Here is a 22,600-nt window from a genome sequence, read left to right as displayed (position 1 = left end):
TCCCATAATCTGCTCCTCATGACACTCTCCAGCTGAGGACTTTGCTTCTTATTTTACTAAAGAAATTGAAGCCATTTATGGCCTCATCAAATAGCTCCATCTTCTGCTCTTCTCTATGTCTCAAAACCTTGACATCATCCCACACTTGCATCTCCTTTCCCCTTAAAAAAGAAGTAAGTTTCTTTGTTGTCAAAGCTAACTCCTCTTCATTTGCCCTTGATGCCATTCTTCCTCTTCTCTGAAAGTTTGAAATCTATTTCCCACTACTTTCAAATATGAGAGCAAATGTCTTTACGGAAAAAAATTTTCCCTACATTCACTGGTTTCTAAAATTCCCTCTCTGTCTTGCTTAGCCAAACTCCCAGAAAAAGCTATCTACATTTGCTGCCTCTAGTTTCTCTCCATTCATTCATCTCTGAAGCTTTTGTAATCTGACTTCCAAACTCAAAAATATGCAGCTGAAATTTCCCTTTACAAAATTAACATCAATCTCTTAATTCCAGATCTGAGGATCTTTTCTCAGTTCTCACTTTTTTTTTTTTAACTTTTTCTACTGTGTTAAAAATCATTAACCATCTTTTCTTCATGGACACTCTTTCTCTGGATTTTTATGACCTACCTTGTCTACCATTCTTTCCAAGTTTCCTTTGCTGGTTTATCATCCATATGTCCTCTATTATAAGTGGGGCCCAAACTTCTTTCATAGGTCTTCCCTGCTCCCTCTGCATTTTTTCAGTGATTCCCATTGTTTTCATGATCATTTTTGTGAACATAGCTTATGGATTTATATATACTTTTCCCTGAGCTTCAGACCCATATCACAAGTTGCCTACTGCACATTTCAAACTGTCTCAACAGTATCTCAGATATCCAAAGCCAAACTTACTACCTTTACTTCTAAATCCTCCCCTCTTCAAACTTTCTGTAGAAGGTGCTACCAGATTTGTAACTACATTACCCCCAACTTCTTTTCCTTATACATCCAGTTTTTATGACTTACCTGTCTACCATTCTTTTGCCAAATATTGCCATTTCTAACTCCAAAACATTTTTCACATTCAACCTCTTCTTTCTGCACACACAGATTAGTCACAGCTTCTTATCTAGTCTCTCTCTACTCCAGACCATCTTCCACACTACACCAAAATTATTTTCCTTTAGCATAGATCTGATTAAATCACTCCCCTAGTCAATCAATCTCAATGGCTCCTGATTGCCCTTAGAATAAAATATAAATTCATCAACTTGTCTTTTAAAGTCCAACCTTGCCCCAATATATCTTTCCATTCTCATTGTACATTATTTCATTCCCCTATATTTCCATCCCAACAAATTGGCCTTCTCTCTATTCTTCACATAAGACATTCCATCTCTTGACCCTATGTCTTTGCACTGGACAGCCCCCAAGGTTAGAATGGAGTGTTCCTCACCCTATCCTTTTTTGGACTCCTCTCTTTCTCAGGGTAAATCTCAAGTTCAACTTCAGTATAAAGACTTTCCTTATCCCTCAGTCTATCAATGCCTTGTTTCCCTTCCTAACTACCTTGCATTTATTTTCTCTGAATTTATTATGAACAGCATACAGAGCATTTGGATTCAGAACATCATGAGTTCAAATCTTGCTAGATACTTCTGCATCTAGCTGTATGAATATGGACAAGTCACTTAACTTCTCTCAAACTCAATTTTTTCATCTGTAAAATTTGGATAATAATACTTCTTCAGAGGATTATTGTGATGTCCAAATGAGAAAAGCACTCAAAAACCTTAAATTCATATAGAGGTGCCAGCCATCACTGTATATATATATATATGTATTATTGTTGTCTTCCCCATTGGAATATAGGTGCCTTGAGAATGGATTATTTCACTCTGTGTTTTTATCCCAAGAAGTTAGCACACTGCCTGGGACACTGCAGATTGCTGAATACATTATTGTTGATTGATTGATTGTTAATATAGCTCTCTTGTTCCCCTAGCCAGAAGTGGGAGGTAGAAGTGGGACTATGACTTGGAAGGCAGAGAGAAAAGTGGAAAATGGAAAAGGAAAAAGGAATTCAGGTAATAGTGATAGGGACTGAGGACATGGTAGTGTTAGGGAATTTCTCAGTCCAGCTTCACAATGAGTCCACAAAGAATTTTGCCCATCAGTGCATCCAAAGACAGGAGGTCACATAAAGTAAATAGTCAAAATGAAAGGAAAAGAGATTTATCAGTATGCTAAGGAAGATCACTGACTAGTTGTAGCTTCAGACTCTAAAATTTCAGTCTTGGTTTCTATAACTTCTCAGGTCCTCTTACAGTACACAGGCAATCAGTAGCATTCTGTGGCAATTACTGCAGCAATGGAGTTTTGTTCTACTCTACAAAAAAATTGAATTATTGGACTCCCGTTATGGAAACTTCATCTGTTTGTAGGGGTCATCTGCTTATCCTACCAGATTATCACTGCTCAAGTCCTGTTTTGAGATTTTCACAAGTGATTGGTAAGAACAAGATTGAAATTTTAGTCACAGAACATTTTTTTTTCAAAATTATACATCTTTTTTTTTCTTTCCATAGAGGTAGGGAGTTAAGAAGATAAAGGGGAAAAAAAGACATATTTATTGTGGACCATGGGAAAATGACCTGTTCGATTTTCAAATTCCTATCTTAGAAGATTAAGAAATTAAAGGAATCTTACTATCATTATGTTTCACTAATTTCCTAATTACCCCCATAGGCTGACAACTAATCATATTCTTATCTATCTCATGGTTTAAAAGTCATACTCAAAATTCCTTATTCTGCTAATCTACCATGGTGATGGGCCATCATGCCTCAACCTCTCGTCCCCAGCAGGGTCTGTTTGCATGAATAGCCCTGCTTGCTAATAGCTGCTGGGACTGCCCCATTTTTCTACTCATACTTTACCAATTGATCTATCCAGATTTGTAAGGTGGTCTGGTGGTGAAAATCTATAGTCTGACATTACTGATATGTTTTTTTTTTGTTTTGTTTTGTTTTTTTGGTGGGGCAGGAACTATACTCAGAAGATATGATCTAATTAAATCTAATTAATCATAAAGGCTTAGAGAGAGATAGGGTAAAGTTAATGAAAGGGAAAATAAATCCAAATCATCAAACCTATCTCTTAAAATTTTTACTTTTTTCTTTGTTAGCCTCCATCAGGGAAATGACCCAGAGAGAAATATTTATGGAACTAAACGTGCAGATTTCCCCACATTATCCATCTGAAAGGGCATAAAGGGTGTTCCCTATGTGAGGCTTCCAATTGATTCAAATGATTTTGCAGGAGCAAATCATCTGTAGGCTCTCTCAGTCCACGGAATTCTGCAGCACTAAATTCTCCAAATCACCCCCATCAGGCCATACCCTCATTAGCCAGTGTTCTAAAGTTTTCCTGCCTGTAAAAATTTCCCTTTCAACCACCCAAGTTCCTTAAAAGGTTGTCTACTCTCTAACTCCTCTATATCAGACCTTCCCTGAGAAATAGAAATGGGGAGGATAGTAATAAGATAAGGTTGAATCTCTTTTACCACCTGCTCTGATTCCCAATTATGTTTACCCTTATTAGCCTGTTTTATAGACCTCAATTTCATAGGCTCAAAAGCATTCTCCAGAGAAACCTCTGAGTCAGAAAGCCTGCTTTCCTCCAATAGCCTAATTTGTCCCTGCCTCCCTTATCATTGACCTCTTTATCTGTTTAATCAGCAAATCCATCAGATGAGCCCTCTGACTTGAGCATTTTTTTAAATTAAAAGCTTGTTTACTTCTGTCTCTATTTTCTTAATCCTTAAAGACAACTTATATTCTTTCCCTCATTTAAAAATGAATTTAACCAAGAGGTCACTGTAAAAAAAGAAAACAAACCAAAAACCCTCTCTGCTCACATACGATATACTGTGAGCTAATGCTTAAATTTGGCATAGTCCAGCAGATAGATTCAAGATTTTTTAAAAATGCTACAAATCCTCATGAACCATAAAATTTAATTAAAACTCACTTTATAATCAAACATCAAAGGCACATAATTCAAGAATAAAAAAGAATATTAAAACATAGTCTCCAAATCAAGAACTCAAAGAAGTGACCTGAAGGCAGAAAGAGCTCAGGAAAAGATTTCTGAAAACCTTTCCCTCCATGTCACTCAATTGGGGAAATGGCTGAACAAATTGTGGTATATAGTTGTGTTGGAATACTATTGTGCTATTAAAAAGGACAAGCAAGATGCTTTCAGAAAAATCTGAAAGGACTTACATACACTGATGAAAAATGAAGTGAGCAGTACCAGGAAAACACTGTAAAAAACAGCAATATTGCATGATGATCAACTGTGAACGACTTTGCTATTTGCTATTCTCAGCAATACAATGATCCAAAGCAATTCTGAAGGTCTCTTAATGAAAATGCTATCTACCTCCAGAGAAAGAACTGCTAGAGTCTAATGCAAACTGCAACATACTTTTAAAATTCCTTTATTATTGGGGGTGGAGGATGGGGGGGCAGAAATGTTCTGTTTTCTTTCACAATATGTCTATGGAAATATTTTGCATGACTGCACATGTAGAATCTATGTCAATTTTCTTGCCTTCTCAAAGAGAAGAAGAAAAGAGGAAGGGAATGAATTTGGAACTCAAATTTTTTTGTTAAATGAATGCAAATATTTTTGTTTATCTATAATTCAGAAAAAAATAAAAAGTAAATGTTAAAGAAAAGAAAAGAAAAGAAAAGAAAAGCTTCCTCTCCAGTCTAATCATTCTATAGTTCAGATTATCATATGTGTATGGGACAATGGAACAGAATGAGTTAAGCAATGGAGTTGAGTCAAGGAGCATCTGGCCACAACAGCTGCAACAGCCCCAAGAACCTGCCCAAGCTCCCCTCATATGTGAAGTCCCTTTATACAACTTTCCCTTTATTCAACAACCCTGTGAGGTCAGGGTCATGTGACAGATAAGGAAATTGGAGTTCAGAAGTTAGTTGACTTGATCAAGTTAACACAGTAAGTGGCTGAGGCAAGATTAGAATTCCCAGTTCAGCCCTCTGTTTACTCCTTCTCCTCTGTTTTCTAGAAGGAAAATTCTTACAGGCAAGAATTTCCCAAATATGAAAAGATTTAACAAGGGTAGAGAGAGGCCCCCTGGAGGAAATGGGTTCAGAGTCAGAAAGAGCTGGATTCAGATGCTGCTACTCTCGCATACTGGTTGTGAGTGTGTGATCCTGGGAAAGTTAAGTTTCCTACAACATTGCAATCAGGGGTCCAAACCAAAAAACATACGCAGGGGTAGCAAGGTTCAAGTGGACTTTCTGATGGCAGTCCCTTCCTTCCCAGCCCATTTGGATAATAAAAATAGCCAGCATTTAAATAGTGCCTTAAGGTTTTGCAAAGCACTTTACAAATATTATCTCATTTTATTCTTATAGCATCCCCAAGAAGAAGGTCCTGTTCTTATGCCCATTTTACAAATAGGGAAACTGAAGCAATTAAATGACTTGCTTAGGTCTATGTAGTTAAATAAGTATTTGAGGCTAGAATTCAGGTCTTCCTGACTCCAGGTCCATCAACCTATATTACTGTACTACCTAGGGAAGGGGATTGTACAATGTTTAGATAAGAAACAATTTCTAGTTTCAAGGAAGTCCTAGTTATAGTACAGGATACCATTAGGTATCAGGGATACATACATTAAACACATCACCAGCATGAGAGAAAGTCCACAGAATGCATATGAATGTGTGTATATATGCATATACATACATATATTTATATATCTTATACTATATATATACACTTATATACATACATGTGCATATACTCTCATAGATATGATTCTATATATTATATATGCTGTTCATTCTTTTTTTTAAAGGACCAATGACATCACAGAGTAATGTCTTGATTTGCACATGAATCGGATTTAAGTGAGGCAGAGTTACACAAAATTATCAGCTTTACTCACTCTTCCAGAGTCATCAAAATCTAGTGGTCAGATAAAAGTCAAGATACCTGGCAATAGCCCAGGATGCAGTGGATGACCTTGGTGTCTTTGAGGTCTAACCAAGCTCTAAGTGCTTCAGTCATCTTCATGGTCCTCAGAACAAATTGTTCTGTTCTGTAGAGGGGAAAAGAGGAGTCTTCGTATACTTGGAGTAGACATCCCCCTAACTCATTGACAGGCTTGAGGTCCCTTCACCTGCTTTAACCCATCTATTGAGATACTTTAAGTGGGGTGTGGTTGCTATACATGGCTATAGTTTCTTGGTACAAGTAAGAATTGGGTGACGGGGACATCAAAGGTAGATGAGAAGCCTTGAAAGGGGCTTGGCAAGCCTTCATACTAGAATCCTCTCTAAACACCTCTATATACATTTATGAAGGATGATAAATTTAATATTCTATCAGAGCATAATTATTTTAATCTCATCTTTTAACTATATGCAAGTAAATTTTTTTTAATAGGGTCATTCTAAGTTTTGCTTTTATTGTTTTTATATCATAGACAGATGTCAACTTTATGTGTGTATATAGAGTCTGTTGGTTATTTATCTTGCATCATTATTTATTTAGAAGGAAATTTCTAGATGAAATCATTGAAGTGATAAAGCTTGGTTATTTGTTGCAGCTTTAAAAAATATTAATTAAATACATTCAAATTATTCTTTGGATAGTATCTATTCACCTCTTCTGCAGGATGGAATGACCTCTTCATATAATCAAAAAAACCCATGATATTTGGAACTGAAAGATGGCTTAGCACTCACCATCTTGGATAACTGAAGTAAAGCTAAGTTAATTCAATTTAATTCAAATCAAATCAATTATAAGTATTTGTTCTGTGCCTCCCTAGTAGGAAACACTGAGAACAGAAAGATAAGAACAAAACAATTCTGATTTCAAAGAGTTTTCATTTTAGTAGGAGTGCAAGAAGGGATTCGACTTGGACATGAATGGATATAATACTGAGGCAGTAGACAGAGCACTGACAACCAGAGAGATCCAGAGAGGCTGCAGAGAGTAAGTCCTAGTGGGACTGGGACATTATAGAAGGTTAGGATTCTGAAGAAACGTTTCCAGCCATGGAGAATGGCTTATGAAAAGCAATGAGATGGTAGATGGAAAGAGTCACACAAACTCTCTGAATCTCAAAAAATTAATGTGAAGGAAGTGTTAGGATTTATATTTAATTAGCTTTAAGGGAGGGAACATTTTAAAGCACAGACCAGATAGTAGAGATTTCATAGATGAAAAATTACAATCCCTAGCCTTAAAAGAATATATTTACAGTATGCACATAGTTATGACTGTGCAATTTAGTTACATTGTAGCACTTCCTTCCTATTTCCTTCTCCATTCACTATCAGCAGAGAATAGGAACCTATGGTTTAAAGCTAGAAGGAACCTCTGGGAGCATTTTGACAACACTCTCATTCTAGAGATACAGAAGTGAGACAGAGTGATGAGGTAATTCATCTAAAGTCAACTAAGTAGAACAAAATTGGTCCAAGACTTGAATTTAGGTCTTTTTATCTTCCCCCCAAAAAAACCCTCCCATCCTCCACCTTTTCTATTTCTATAGAGGGCAACAGCAATCCCAGTTTCTCAATCTCACAACCTAGATCATATCATAACACCCCCCCCCCACACACACACACACACACTCAATAAATTCTAGTAGCTCTCCATCACCTCCAGGATCAAAGACAAAATTATCTGGCATTCAAAACCTACCCCCCTCCAACTTTCTAGTTATATCTTATTTCCCATTACAGAACTTTTCCATCCAATGTCACTAGTCTCCTTGCTATTCCACAAACAAGATCCTCCTTCTTTCTGGGGATTTTTCCTGGAAAATTCCATTTTTGGAATGTTCTCCCTCCTCAGCTCCACCTACTGCCTTCCCAGGGCTTCATTTGAGGCCCAACTAAAACCCCATCTCTTCTTGGAATACCTTCCCAACTCCTTTTAATTCTAGCACATCTCTTCTCTTAATTATTTTTTAGTTATCCTGCATATAACTTGTTTGTTGTACACATTTGTTTATTTATTGTTTCTCCCATTAGACTGTAGCTCCTTGAAGACAGAAGCTAATTTTTTTTTAGTTTTTCTGTATCCCCAATGCTTAGCACCATACTTGGCACATAGTAGGTCACTAATGTTTATTGACTTCTGACTCAAAATTCAGTACTCTCTCTGCTGCTCTTGATAAAGACAACAGCAAGATTGAGAGGAATTGCAGTAAGGAAATTCTGAGGTAAAGAAGTATCACTTTCTAGAAAGGCTCTCCAGAAGGAGGTGCCAGATACACCTTGAAGGAAGGGAAGAGTTTGTGATAGAAAGGGTAGGCATTTGAGATGCAATTTTTCATTAATGCAGAGAGAAGCAAAGGGGCAAGGTAAGATCAATGGATAGTTGATTGACTGGATTATTATAGTGTGTGAAATAAGATTGGAATGATAGATTGGGATCAGATTTTGGAAGGTCTTAAATTCTAGGCAATGAGGAATCACATGATTTTTTTTAAAAAGTAGGCATTATTAGAAATTTTTTCCTTCATTTTCAGGCATGGCTGGCTCTTCATGACCCCATTTAGGGTTTTCTTGACAGAGACACTGGAGTGATTTTCCATTTTCTTCTCCGGCTCATTTTACAGATGAGGAAACAAAGTTAAGTGACTTTTCCAGGATCACACAGCTAGAAAGGATCTGAAGCCACATTTGAGTTTAGAAAGATGAGTCTTTCTGTCTTCAGGCCCACACTCTATTCACTTCATCACTTAGTTGCCCCATTAGAATTTTAGAAAGATTAATCTAACAGCACAATATGCTATTTTCTGTGGGCTAAAGAGAACCTTTGAAAGTTTTTGAGGAGAGTACTGACCAGAGATAAGACATAGACATCAGGAAGATTACTTTGGCATTCATGTGAAGAACGGTTTTGAGAAAGAAGTTAAAGCTAGCTAAGGAAATCAATTAAAATGCTAGTAATAAAAAAATCTGAGAGAGAAGTTAGGGAACTAGGATCATAGAAGTGTGAGAAGTGATTAGGGCTATGAGGAAGCTCATGCATTGTGGAGACAGAATCAGCAGACATGGATAATTAATTGGATGTTGAAGATGAAGGTAAATAATGTTTGATCCTGCTTCTTAGTTTGACTGTGACTAGAAGGAGCAGCTAAGTGGCACAATAGATACAAGGCCATGCTTGGAGTTAGGAGAAACTACGGTCAAATTGGGCCTCAGACACTACTTGTGGGACCCTAGGCAAGTTCCTTAACCCTGTTTCTTAATTCCTGATTTGTAAAATGAGCTGAAGATGGTTTCTTTGCCAAGCAAACTCTAACTGGATTCATGACAAGTTGAGAATAACTGAAACAACTAAACAACAAGGAGGGGTTGAATTTGAGAGAGAAATGATGGGTTCAGTTTTGGATATGTTGAGTTTGAAGTACTATTAAGATATTTTAGTATTGATAATAATAGCTAACATTTATATAAAACTTATTATGCTATTTTCAGGCTCTGTGCTAAGTGCTTTACAATCATTTCCAATGATTGATACAATCAATTCATAATAACCAAGAGAGGCAAGTAGTATTGATACCCCATTTTACAAATGAGGAAGGCAAGTAAAAGTTAAGTGGCTTCCCTAAGGCTATTCAGCTAGTGTCTGAGGTCATATTTGAACTCATACTTTCCTGAGTGCAGACCTAACACTTTATCCATTGTGCCACTTAGTTGCCCCATATCCCCTTAGAAATGTAGGATTAGACAAAGGTAAATATTTGGGGATTATTTGTAGGAAAGTGATCCTTGAAGTTTAGAAAAAGGTATAGAGAAAGAAGACTGCTGTAGGGAATACTCATGCTTAGGGGGCATGAGGATGGTAGGATACCATAAAAGGAAACAATTTTGAGGCTTGAAGGAGAAGAGATGAAAAAAAAATTCATAGTGGATGACCCAAGCTAGAGTTATTAGCTGAGACAGAAGTAGAGTTTGGGGCTTAAGAGGTAAGCTGTAGGACACAAGTACTTACTGGTAAAGACAGTTAAAAGAATTGCTGTGGATCAGTAATGGGGGTGGTGGTAATAATAAATAGAACACTAATCCTGAAATCAAGAGGAACTGAATTCAAATATGACTTCAGCTCTTAATAGCTGGGTCATCCCGGGCAAGTCACTTAACCCTGATTGCCTCAAAAAAAAAAAAAAAAAAAAAAAAAAGGAATTGCTGTGTAACCATGAGGGCTCAATTAAGGTTAGATAATGAACGCATTCAACATCTTTTTCTGACATCCTCCCCCAGTCCTCTGGAGAAGGAGCACAGAAAGCAAATGATAGTGAGCAAGGGCTAGGGATTGGCTGTGCAGAGAGAATGAAAGGACTAGAGGTTTAAGAGTAGGAGACAATGCTGACCATAAGGCCAAAACTGGAAGAACTGAAAAGAGATGAGAACAGGAGTAATGAACTGGAGAAAAAAGAACAGTTTGAGGATGATTAAGTTTGAAGGTATAGATGACTGAAATAAAATGTAGGTAGAAGTCACTGGAGTTGAGGAAGTTGATGAACTGAGAGATCAAGTTGGGGAAATGGTATATGAATGTGAGGGAATATTATTGTGCCATAAAAAGTCACAAATATGATTCATTGAGAAAAATATGGGAAGACTTGAATGGACTGATTCAAGAAGAAATAAGAAGAACCAGAAAAATCATATTGTAAAGGAAAACAACTTTGACAGTCACAGAATTCTCATCAGCCAAATGACTAGTCACTATTCCAAAAGACTGATGATGCATCATCCTTCCCACCTCTTGGCAGAGAGGTAATGAACTAGAGATATAGAATAAGAATACATTGCAGGCAGGGCCTCTGTGCTGGTTTATTTTATCTGGCAATACTTATTTGTTATGATAGAAGACTTTTGGGAGGAAGGAGAGAAGAGTTATTGGGTAAGGAGTGGGAAGAGTACTAATTGTGATGCAGAGAGAGAGAGAGAGAGAGAGAGAGAGAGAGAGAGAGAGTGTGTGTGTGTGTATGATACTATCCAGGAAATATTTAAAAATACACAGAAGAGAACAGAAGAAATTCAGAAGCAGATATAGACAAGAATGAAGTGTCAGTACTATAGCGTAAAATTTTTGATATACTTTAAGTATATAATAAAGATCTTCAGTTTCATATACCATCATCTTTTTTTCTAAACATACTCATGTTTGTTGATGTTTGTCAAGTTCCTAATAGAAAAGAAAATTAATTTTAAAAATAAAAAAATGATAGTGAGCTATCTGCTTGAGTTATTGAAGAAAGCAGAAAAATTACCTGGGTAGAGTCAGTGACATGAATAGGGTAGGTAGCGAAATGAATCTTGGTAGAGATCAGGAATGAGAATTAATTCTAGAAGTTATTTTAAAAGTAGGGGAGAAAAGAGTCAAATCCCCAAAATATTCTGATATTCCATGTGCGACCTTGAACAAAACACTTTTAACTCTCCTATGCCTCAGTTTCCTCATCTGTAAAATAAGGGGATTGGTCTAAATGGTCTCCTTCCAGATCTATGTCTTTAATCCTATGGGATTCTGTAAGCCAATAATTGAGAGTCCAGAGATGCTACTGCCCAAGATCCTTAAGAAAATATTTTATTATTTTAATAAAGCTTTTTATTTTCAAAACATGCATAGATAGCTTTCACCATTCACCCTTGCAAAACTTTGTATTCCAATTTTTTTTTCTCCCTCCCTCCCCCCATTCCCTCCCCTAGGTGGCAAGTAATCCAATATATGTTAAACATGTGTAGTTCTTCTATACCTATTTCCACAATTATCATGCTACATAAGAAAAATCAGATCAAAAAGGGAAAAAATGAGAGCAAAAAAAAATGCAAGCAAACAACAATAAAAAAGATGAAAATACTATGTTGTGATCCACATTCAGTCCCATAGTCTTATGTCTGTGTGCAGCTGTCTCTCTCCCTCACAAGAGTACTAAAAATGACCTGAATCACCTCACTGTTGAAAACAGCCACATCTGTCAGAATTGATCACCATATAATCTTCTTGTTGCTGGGTACCAGATTCTCTTGGTTCTGCTCACTTCACTTAGCATCAGTTCATGTAAGTCTCTCCAGGCCTTAAGAATCCTTCTGATCGTTACTTATAGAACAATAATATTCCTTGACATTCATTTACCATAACTTATTCAGCCATTCCCCAACTAGTGGGCATTCACTCAGGTTCTAGTTCCTTGCCACTACCAAAAGGGATGCTACAAATATTTTTGCACATGTGAGTCCTATTCCCTTTTTTAGGACCTTTTTAGAATACAGGCCCAGCAGAGACATGCTGGATCAAAGGATATGCATAGTTTAATAGTTCTTTGGGTATAGTTCCGTATTGCTCTCTAGAATGATTGGATAAGTTCATAACTCCATTAACAATGCCTTAATACCCCAGTTTTCCAACATCCCCTCCATTTATTATTGCATTTTCCTGTCATCTTAACCAATCTGAGAAGTGTGAAGTGGTACCTAAGAGTTGTTTTAATTTTCATTTCTCTAACCAATAGTGATTTAGAACATTTTTAAACATGACTAAAAATGGTTTTAATTTCTTCATCTGAAAATTGTCTGTTCATATCCTTTGACCACTAATCAATTGGAGAATGACTTGTAGTCTTATAAATTTAAGTCAATTCCCTATATATTTTAGAAATGAGGCCTTTATCAGAACCCTTGATTTTTCCCCTAGTTTTCTGCTTCCCTTCTAATCTTATCTGCATTGGTTTTGTTTGTACAAAAACTTTTTAACTTAACATAATCAAAATTATTCATTTAAGAAAATATTTTAAATGCTATTCACCCAGCCCCTACCCTTACCAGACCTTTGTGGAGGCTTACCTCCCTCTTTGAACTCAAAATAAAGGTTAAAGGTATTTTAAACTAACCTACTCTCTGGAGACTTCTGGATTCTTTTCCTATGATCCATCCCCCAACCAAGCTAGTTTTTAAAAAATAACAACAGCTTTTTATTTTTAAAAATATATTCAAATATAGTTTCCAACATTTACCTTGTATTCCAAATTTTTCTCCCTCCTTCCTCACCTCTCCCCTCCTCTAGACAGCAAGTAATTAAATATAGGTTAAACAAGTGCAATTCTTCTAAACATATTTTCAATTTATCATGCTGCACAAGAAAAATCAGATCTGAAGAGGAAAAAATGAGAGGAAAAAAAAACAAGCAAACAACAAAAAAAGATGAAAATATTATCTTGGGATTCAGATTCAGTCCCTCTTTCTGGATGCAGATGATTCTCTCCATCACAGGTCTATTCAACCAAGCTCTTTTTTTAAAACAATCTTTATTTTTTAATTTATGGAATGAAAGAAACATTTATATAACATAGTATAAAAAAAGATGACTGCACATAAATCCACAAATCCACTAAAAATAGCTTGTTATTCCTTTTAAATATACAACAAAATTATCATGTAAATTTCCTTTTCTCCAACTTTTTCCCCATTTCTTTCAAGAAATGGCTACTATTAAATAAAATATGCATATATTTGCTTTATCACCTCTCTGCCAAGAAGTGGAAAGTATGTTGCATTATCAGTCCTTTGAGATAGTGACTAGTTATTTGGCTGATGAGAGTTCTGAGTCTGTCAAAATTGTTTTTCTTTATATTAACATTTTCCTGGTTCTCACTTCTTTATGAATCAGTCCATACAAGTCTTCTTAGGTTTTTCTAAATCCATCATTTTATACACACACACACACATACACACACACACACACACACACATACGTGTATATATACATACGTGCATAAATACATACACATGTGTGTAAAATTATTCTATACATCTTTTAATTGGTTTTCTTTGCATGCAGATAGTTTCTTATTTCATATATCCTTTATATTTAATTTGTATATTTATAATAAATAGTCAAAATAGATTGGTCTCTCAAAGTCATTCTTAAAATCACATTGCTGTTACTCTATACAATTTTCTCTTGGTTCTGCACATTTTTTTCCTTCACTATTTCCTGTAAGTCTTTCCATGTTTTTCTAAGATCATTGAAATCATCATTTCTTATATCACAATAAGAATTCTATCACAATCACATACCTCAACTTGTTTAGCCATTCCCCAATTGATGGGCATCCCTGCAATTTCCAGTTCTTTGGCACCACAAAGAGAGATGTTATAAACAATTTAGCACTTTTTCTATCTCTGACTCCTCACCTATGATTTAAGGATCAAAACCCTTAACATTTGTCATCATTACTGAACATCCACTTTGTTATAGAGTCCTGGGGAGGAAAGGGGGGATCCAAAGAATACAAAGATTCTGGGTTAGAAGTCTGATGAAAGGGAATGAGATAGTTTCTACAAGCTGGTTTGAATTCTTGGGTAAAACCTGAGCCTACCTCCCTTTCTGCACCAGTGAAGTTGACAGCCTGGGCTTTTCTCCAACTGGCCATAATAACCCTGAAACTGAATTGCTCAGCCTGGGGGATTCTCAGAGGCTAGATTCAGCTGCAGCAGGCAACTAAGCAAAAACCTTACCACCCCCAATACAGGTTTCTTTTTAAAAATCTGTCCTTCTTGTTACTTTGAAGACTGGAAGGAAGAAGATCTGATGAAGGGATCAGATACAACATCCAAGAATCAGAAGGTATTTCTATCTTCATAGATGATGATTTTGGCCAACTGGAAAAAAAGTTCAATGAACTTGTTGTCGGTAGACAAGAGGTCAGCATCTCATAGCCTCAAAGAACTTAGAAATGCAGAAAAATCAAAGAGGATGGGAAAGACAACTTACAGGAACAGAGAAAGGAGTTCTTCTGCCACCAGGAGGCAGAACTTGCAGAAGCAATTTTTTTCCTGAAGTACCATGAGATAGGAGTAAGGGGGTCAAGCCCTGAGTTCTAATTCTATTGCTAGGATGGGGATGGGAAAGAGAACTTAAGGTTACAGAAAAGTGACAGAGGATTGTAGTTTCCTTTTAGATAAATTTAAACTGAAAATGCCATCACTTCTATGAAATGTTATACTGATGCTCAAGTTTGGGTCTGCATTATCAATATTTCTATGCTTAAGGAGAGGGATTAACTGAAACATTCTACTAATATACTAGAAAGTTGGATCTATTTTTGACATTGCTATGGGATAACTCTATGACTTTGAGCTTTGCTTATGAGACATAGTTTCTTCATTTATCAAATGGGGATAATAAGCATAATGAAGGTAACTGGAGGAACTCTCCACCCTTAATTGCTGGGCATGGTTCCAGAGAAACACATTTTCAGCCTCAATACTGAAGAATTTGTGCTTTAGGATGATAAAGCAATCCCCTTATTGGTCCCTAGATACTCATGGAGGAGGGAAAAGGAGAGAGTTGATACATCAATGAGGAGTGGGCATTTAGGAGGAAGAGTTACCCACTAAGTAGTCTTTAAAAGGAAGAGCAACTTCACTTATCATCCTCTGTCTTCATATATGTTGGATATATAGAACTTCTTGAACCTTTTTTTCTGACTTTCATCCACATCGAAGGAGATATTTCTTCTCTCCCCTTTCCAGCAATGTTGATTGCTCATAAAAAAAATCAAGGAATAGGTGCTCAGGTAAGCTTGATGTGGACCTCAAATCTCAAATTGTCTCTTCTTTGTTTTTCTTTCCTTGAGCACAAGTGACTCAACATCAGTACTGAAATGGAAGTCTCTAATCCCTTGGATGAAGTCGAAGAAGTCAAGACTGTTAGATACTACTTAATATGGTAGTAGAAACAAGAAAGAAATTGAGGGAATAAACATCGGGTAAGAATGAGAAAAATAGGATTTTTTGTGTGTTATATGATAGTTTACTTAGAGAATCCTAGTGAAACAATTGAAAAACTGAATGAAATAATTAGTAACTTCTTCAAAGTTGTAAAATATGAAATAAACCCACAAAAATCTTCAGCATTTCAGTATATTGCCAATAAAATCCATCATAAAGGGATAAAAAGAAAAAAATTCTATGTAAAATATTTGCAGAAAGCATGAAATACTCAGAAGTTTGCCAAAACACACATAGGAACTATATGAACACAACAACCAGAGATGTAAGCAAAGAAATAGAAAAATTACCTAGTCTTTGAACAAGCCCCAAACCTCACAATTTCTTCTCCATTTGTAGGAATATGCTTCCAGTCACTGGAAGCATATTCCTACAAATGGACACCCACATGTGAAGTGCGGCTTCACATATTTCATGGAGGCTTCATTATGTGGTTCAAAGGGAGATGGAACAGATATCTCTTGCCTCTTCTCTTCCCCTGTTCCTATCACTCTTTTCCAAGGAAGATTTTAATTCCTGCCAGGAGGCTGGGCCAGAAGTCTGGCCACTCTGATCTCCTTACAGAAAAGATGTTTTGTTGTTGTTCAGTTATCCCTTAATGGAGATGGATCTCAAGCCTTATATCCAAGAATTGACTCCCTTCTCACCAAATACTAGTTCCACAATGAACATATACATAGCAAATATCAAAGAAACCCATTTAAGTCAATAGTAAAATAGAAATCAGAGAAAGGATACATATGATAATATATGCCAAAAAATACAAAAAGAAGGGACTCTCCCTTTGGACAACTCAGAGGAGGGAGAAGGGAGAGAAAGAGATTCAGAGTCCCAGATCTCACTTAAATGTCTCTAGTGCAGCAAGTTATCAACAGAGATATGATAGATACTGCCAGCTCCTCTCATTTCAGTTTCTTACAAGGGTCTTTTCTTAGCCTAGAATTTCATACACCCATAAATCCCAATTATTGGAATAAGAATTCATTATTGGACAAAAACAGTTGGAAAAACTAGAAAGCAGTCTGCTCTAAGACAGACATCCTAGACAACATCTCACATCATATACCAAGAGAAGCTTCAAAAGTTATGTTATATCATAACAAAAATTAGAGGAGGAAGAAAAAACTTACCTATCAGATCTTTGGATGGGTAGAAGTGCATAACCAGACAAGAAAGCGATAAACATAGAGTAGAGAAGGTAGAGAGGATTACAGAAGATAAAATGGACAATTTCAGTAGTATGAAATTTTAAAACTTTTGCACATATAAAATGAAGGCAGTTGAAAAGAGAAGATAATGACGAATGTTGGAGGGGATATGGGAAAACTGGGACACTGATGCATTGTTGGTGAAGTTGTAAACGGATCCAACCATTCTGGAGAGCAGTCTGGAATTATGCCCAAAAAGTTATCAAACTGTGCATACCCTTTGATCCAGAAATGTTACTACTGGGCTTATACCCCAAAGAGATATTAAAGAAGGGAAAGGGACCTGTATGTGCAAAAATGTTTGTGGCAGCCCTTTTCATAGTGGCTAGAAACTGGAAAATGAATGGATGCCCATCAACTGGAGAATGGTTGACTAAATTAGGGTATATGAACATTATGGAATATTATTGTCCTGTAAGAAATGACCAGCAGGATTTACAGAGAGGCTTAGAGAGACTTTACATGAACTGATGCTAAGTGAAATGAGCAGAACCAGGAGATCATTTTACACTTCAACAACGGTACTATATGAGGATCAATTCTGATGGAAATGGATATCTTTGGCAATGAGAGGATCCAATTCAATTCCAATTGAATTGATGAACAGAACCTGCTACACCCAGCGAAAGAACACTGGGAAATGAGTGTGGACCACAACATAACATTTACATTCTTTCTGTTATTGTTTGCTTGCATTAATGTTTTTCTTCCCAGGTTATTTTTACCTTTCTAAATACGATTTTTCTTGTGCAACAAGAGAACTGTATAAATATATATACATATATTGTATTTAAGATATACTTTAACATGTTTAACATGTATGAGACTGCCTGCCATCTAGGGTAGGAGATGGAAGGAAGGGAAAAGTTGGAACAAGTGTTTGCAAGGGTCAGTGTTGAAAAATTACCCATGTATATGTTCTGTCAATAAAAAGCTACAATAAAAAAAAAAAAGCTATATGCTACTCAACTCCTGATAAATGATAGACACAGAATGCTGATTGAGAGTTTTTTAATGTAGTCAATGACAGAATTTATTTTCCTTGATCTGTTTGTTAACAGGAGCTTTGTTCACGTGCATGGGAATTATAAAGAAAGAGAGGTGAGAAAGAAAAAAGACATTTTCATTTTTTAAAAAGACCTCATTTTATTGCAATTTGCAAATATTGCATTTTCTATAAGCTGAAGGTTTGTGGCCAACCTGTGTTGACCAATTTTCAGCATCATTTATCCAAGAGCATCTGCTCACATAGTGTTTCTGTGTCACATTTTGGTAATTGTAGCAACATTTCAAACTTTTTCATTATTGTTATATTTGTTATGATAATTTGTAATCAGTGATTGTTGGATGTTATAATTATAATTGTTTTAGGACTCCTATGATTCACACCCATATAAGACCACAAAATTAATTAATAATTATTGTGTGTATTGTGAGTGTTCCACTGATCTTCCCTTCTCTTTCTTTCTCCTCTAACCTCCCTATTCTCCCAGCAATGTTGAAATCAGGCCACTTAAAAACCTTAGAAAATGTCCAAGTGGAGTTAAGTCAATCAATGTGGCAAACTTCACTATTGTCTTATTTCAAGAAATTGCCACAGGTTCCTGAACCTTCAGCAGCTACCATCCTGATCTATCAGTAGTCATCAACATTGGGGCAAGACTCTCCACCAGCAAAAATATTAAAACTCTCTGATGGCTCAACTGATAGCACTTTTTAACAATAAAACATTTTTAAATTACAGTGTGCACATTATGGTTTTTTAGATATAATAAAATTGCACTTAACAGACTACAATATAACTTTTCTATGCATTGGAAAACCAAAAAATTCATGTGACTCATTTTATTGCAATATCTGCTTTATTGTAGTAATCTGGAACTGAACTTTCACTATCTTTGGGGTATGTCTATACAGAGCCAAAGTGAAGGAAAAATGTCTATTCAGCAGTCCTCCAAAGTCTTTCGTGTTTTAAGTATCAGCCTTCTGGGAGAATATAATAGAAGTAATGAGTTACTGTGTCATGTTTTAATTATTCTGTCACTGCATGCTTTTGCATTTTAAAGATTTCTTTTTATTAATAATCAACAAGCATTTATCAGGAGCCTTCTATGTGAGGCACTATACCAAGTACTGGGGATACAAAGAAGAAAAAAAACATGAATCCCAATCTCAAATAATTCATAGTCTAATGGGGAAGAAATGTTCAGTTAGTCATCCAGGTAATAAATATTTATTTAGTGCTAAGTCCTAGTCACTGTACTAAAAACTGGGAATACAATACAAGCCAAAAAAAAAGCTCTTGTCCTCAAAGAGTCTACATTCTAATAGAAGACAACATATAAAATGAATATGACAGGAGGAAAAGAAAAAATAGGAGCAGGGGAATAATAGTGGAAATCAGAGTACAGCTTGGAGACAAATGAGAAATATGATCGACTTGGCTGCCTTCCTTAAATGAAAGTCCTGGGAGGAGCCATCCCATCAGAGGGAGAGGCCATATCAAATACTCTTTCTAAGGTACTGAGATTAAGAGGTTTCTGCAGCATGATGGAGAAAGTCTTGAGTACAGCAGAATAATATATGACCATACAAACAATCATGTACATATAAGATATATACAGTGTAAATAAAAGGTAATCTGAAAAGGAAGTCACTAAATTGGTGGTGGAAATAGTGGTGGTGGTGGTGATGGTGGTAATGGGAATGCATCAAGAAAGGGCTTCTGCAGAAGGTAGGATTTGAGTTGAATCTTGAAAGAAGCCAAGAAAGACAAGTGCTGAAGAAGAGGGAGACCTTTCCAGATAGAAGGATAGCCAAGGAAAAGACATTGTTATGTGCAAAAAAAAAAAAAAAAAAAAGATTTTTATGTGCAAAAAGTGGTACTATAGCATAGCGTAGGTGGAGAGTTATAGCACCCCCGGAGTTTATTAAATGAGGGGAGAGGATAACATGAGCAGAACTAAGCATTAGGAAAATCCCTTTGGCAGTTGAATAGAAAATTGGGGAAAAGACCAAACAGGAAGGCCAACAACCATCAAGCTGTCAGTAGTCCTTTTGTGTGGTAAAAACCTGGCAATATCAGAGAAGAGAAGGAAATATATATTCACAAAAGGTGTTGTACAAGAGAAAGTAGAAATGACATTACTTAGCAATAGACTAAATATGTGAGATGAGGAATCAGGGATGATAGCTGGGTTACAAGCGTAAGTGACTAGGAGGAAAGTGGTGAACTGAACAGTAATAAAGAGGTCTGGAAGAGGTAATATTTGAGAGGAAAGATAATGAGTTCTGTTTTGAACATGTTGAGTTTAAAATGCCTATGAGATATCCAATTTAAGATGTGCATTAGATACTTGGTGATGTGAGAGATCCAGAAAAAGGTTAGAACTAGCTAAATAGAGCAAGAATCATTTGCATAGAGATGATGCAGGAAATAAACAACTCTTCTCCTGATCTACTTTGTACTCTGAGTACCTTTTTAGAAAAGACTGTTAATGCCTTTGGGGGACATTTTAGACATGAGCCATTTTAAAATTTTAAGAAATTTTTCCTGAAATTCTCAAAGTAGGAGCATAAAGAGTGAAGGATCAACTCTGATCTTCGTGACTAGGATCCTTCAGAACTAAATCCAGTCCATATGGGTTTAGATATGGAGTCTAGTGGGTGCAATCTAGTCTGTGGGATTTTATATAATCTTTAAGCTATCTCCCTCATAGGTTTTTTCTTAAACTATGAATTAAGCAAATGTTATCAAACATGAACATTTCAGAAATCACAGAAGAAATTGTGAATGTCCATTTTATATAGTTTGTTTTTAAATATATATTAAATTTTAAATGAATATTAAATTAAATATGGTAATAACAGAATCACCTTGTTTCTCTGTATCTCTTTCTGAACTTCCTTCTGATGTCTTGCATGTTTTAAATGTTTTATTGATGTTCATTTCCTTTCTTTTTTTTTTTTTTTTAACTCTATCATCTGTCAACTCTCCACTCCCCAGATATAAGCCCTTCCTTATTCCAAGACTAGTCAAGCAAAACAAATTATCCCATTTGGCCATGTCTGAAATTTTGTTTTCTCTATCACCTCCTTATCGAGGTAGTATTAAGCAGGTTTCATAAGCATTCTTTTGCAGTCATGTTTGATCATTACATTGATCAGAGTTGTGAATTCTTTCAAAGTTGCTCTTTACTAATGTAATTAAAAAAATGCATTGTGTGATTATATTGTATTGTGGTAATTATACAAATTGCTCTCATTCTGCTCATTTTACTTTGCAACTGTTCATATAACTTCGTGTGTTTCTTTGAATAATTCTTATGGCAAAAATAGTAGTCCTTTATGTTAATATATTACAGTGTGCCCAGCTTTTCCTCAATTGATGGGCAGCCACTTTTCTTCGTTTTTTGCTACAGTGAAAAGCACTGCTACAAAAAATTGTGTATATATTACTTCTCTATTTGACTTCTTTTCACTGGCCATCTTATAGGGGAATGGTTGTGTCAAAGGGTTTCCACAGTTTGGTGACTTTTGGAGAGTAGTTCCAAATTGTTCTCCATGATGGTTTAATAGATTCATAGGATCAACAAGAATTAATGTCTTTCTTCTTATAGTGCCTCCAACAGTTGTCATTTTATTTTTGTCATATTTGTCAATTGGATGAATATAATGTGGAAATCTTTAGCTCTCTCCCCTATAAGATTTTTTCCAGGGAAAATCTAAGGTCTCCCTTCTCTCTCTCCTGTCAGAGTAACTGAAATTCTAGAATGAACAAAATCTTTTTGTTGGACCCGGTTACCTAAAAAAAGATAACACTCAGTTGTGGCTTAGTGATGTATTTTTCTTTATCTGCTTGCTTTGCTAACAGCCAGATGATTCTTAACCTTTTACTCAAGTAATAAAATTTCCTCTGTTTTTTTTAAAGTTCTAATCTGTAATTCTCTTATTATTGATGATTTAGAGAATTTTTTATGTGGCTATTGAACTACCTATTCATATCCTTCAACCATTTACCCATTGAAGAATGGCTCGTTCTTTTTTTTTTAAATAAATTTTATTGATATAGTTTGTCTTTTATATCAAAAAGCATTGCTGCCAAGCACCTCTTTCAGAAAACCAAACTCATAGAACAAATAACATTTTTGAAGAAAAAAATAAAAAGAGGGAGAAGAGATAAAATGTCAGTAAAATTGATTAATATATTGAAAAAATCTGAAAACTCTGCACCCATGGACCTTTTTTCTCTGGAAAGGAGTATGTTGAGTGTCTTCTCATATATCAGCTTGCAACCATACTTGTTCTTTGTAATTTTGAAATATTCACTTTTGATTGTTTTGTGGTTGTTCTTTCAATTTATATTGTTGCAGTCATTATTTCTATTGTTTTCTTGACTCTATGTTTTGAGGCCCAGAGGTCTAGGACCCCATTCTGAAGTGTGTGCGACTTGAATACAGGGAAGTATTATGTCCGTTCCCCTGACAAACATGAGACCCAGAGCATGTTGAGGTTGCTGTAACCCATGATTGGGTCAAACAGTCACAGTG

The sequence above is a fragment of the Sarcophilus harrisii genome, chromosome 4, assembly GCF_902635505.1.
Source record: "Sarcophilus harrisii chromosome 4, mSarHar1.11, whole genome shotgun sequence".
Taxonomy (NCBI): Eukaryota; Metazoa; Chordata; class Mammalia; order Dasyuromorphia; family Dasyuridae; genus Sarcophilus; species Sarcophilus harrisii.
Note: the sequence above shows the minus strand (reverse complement) of the source record.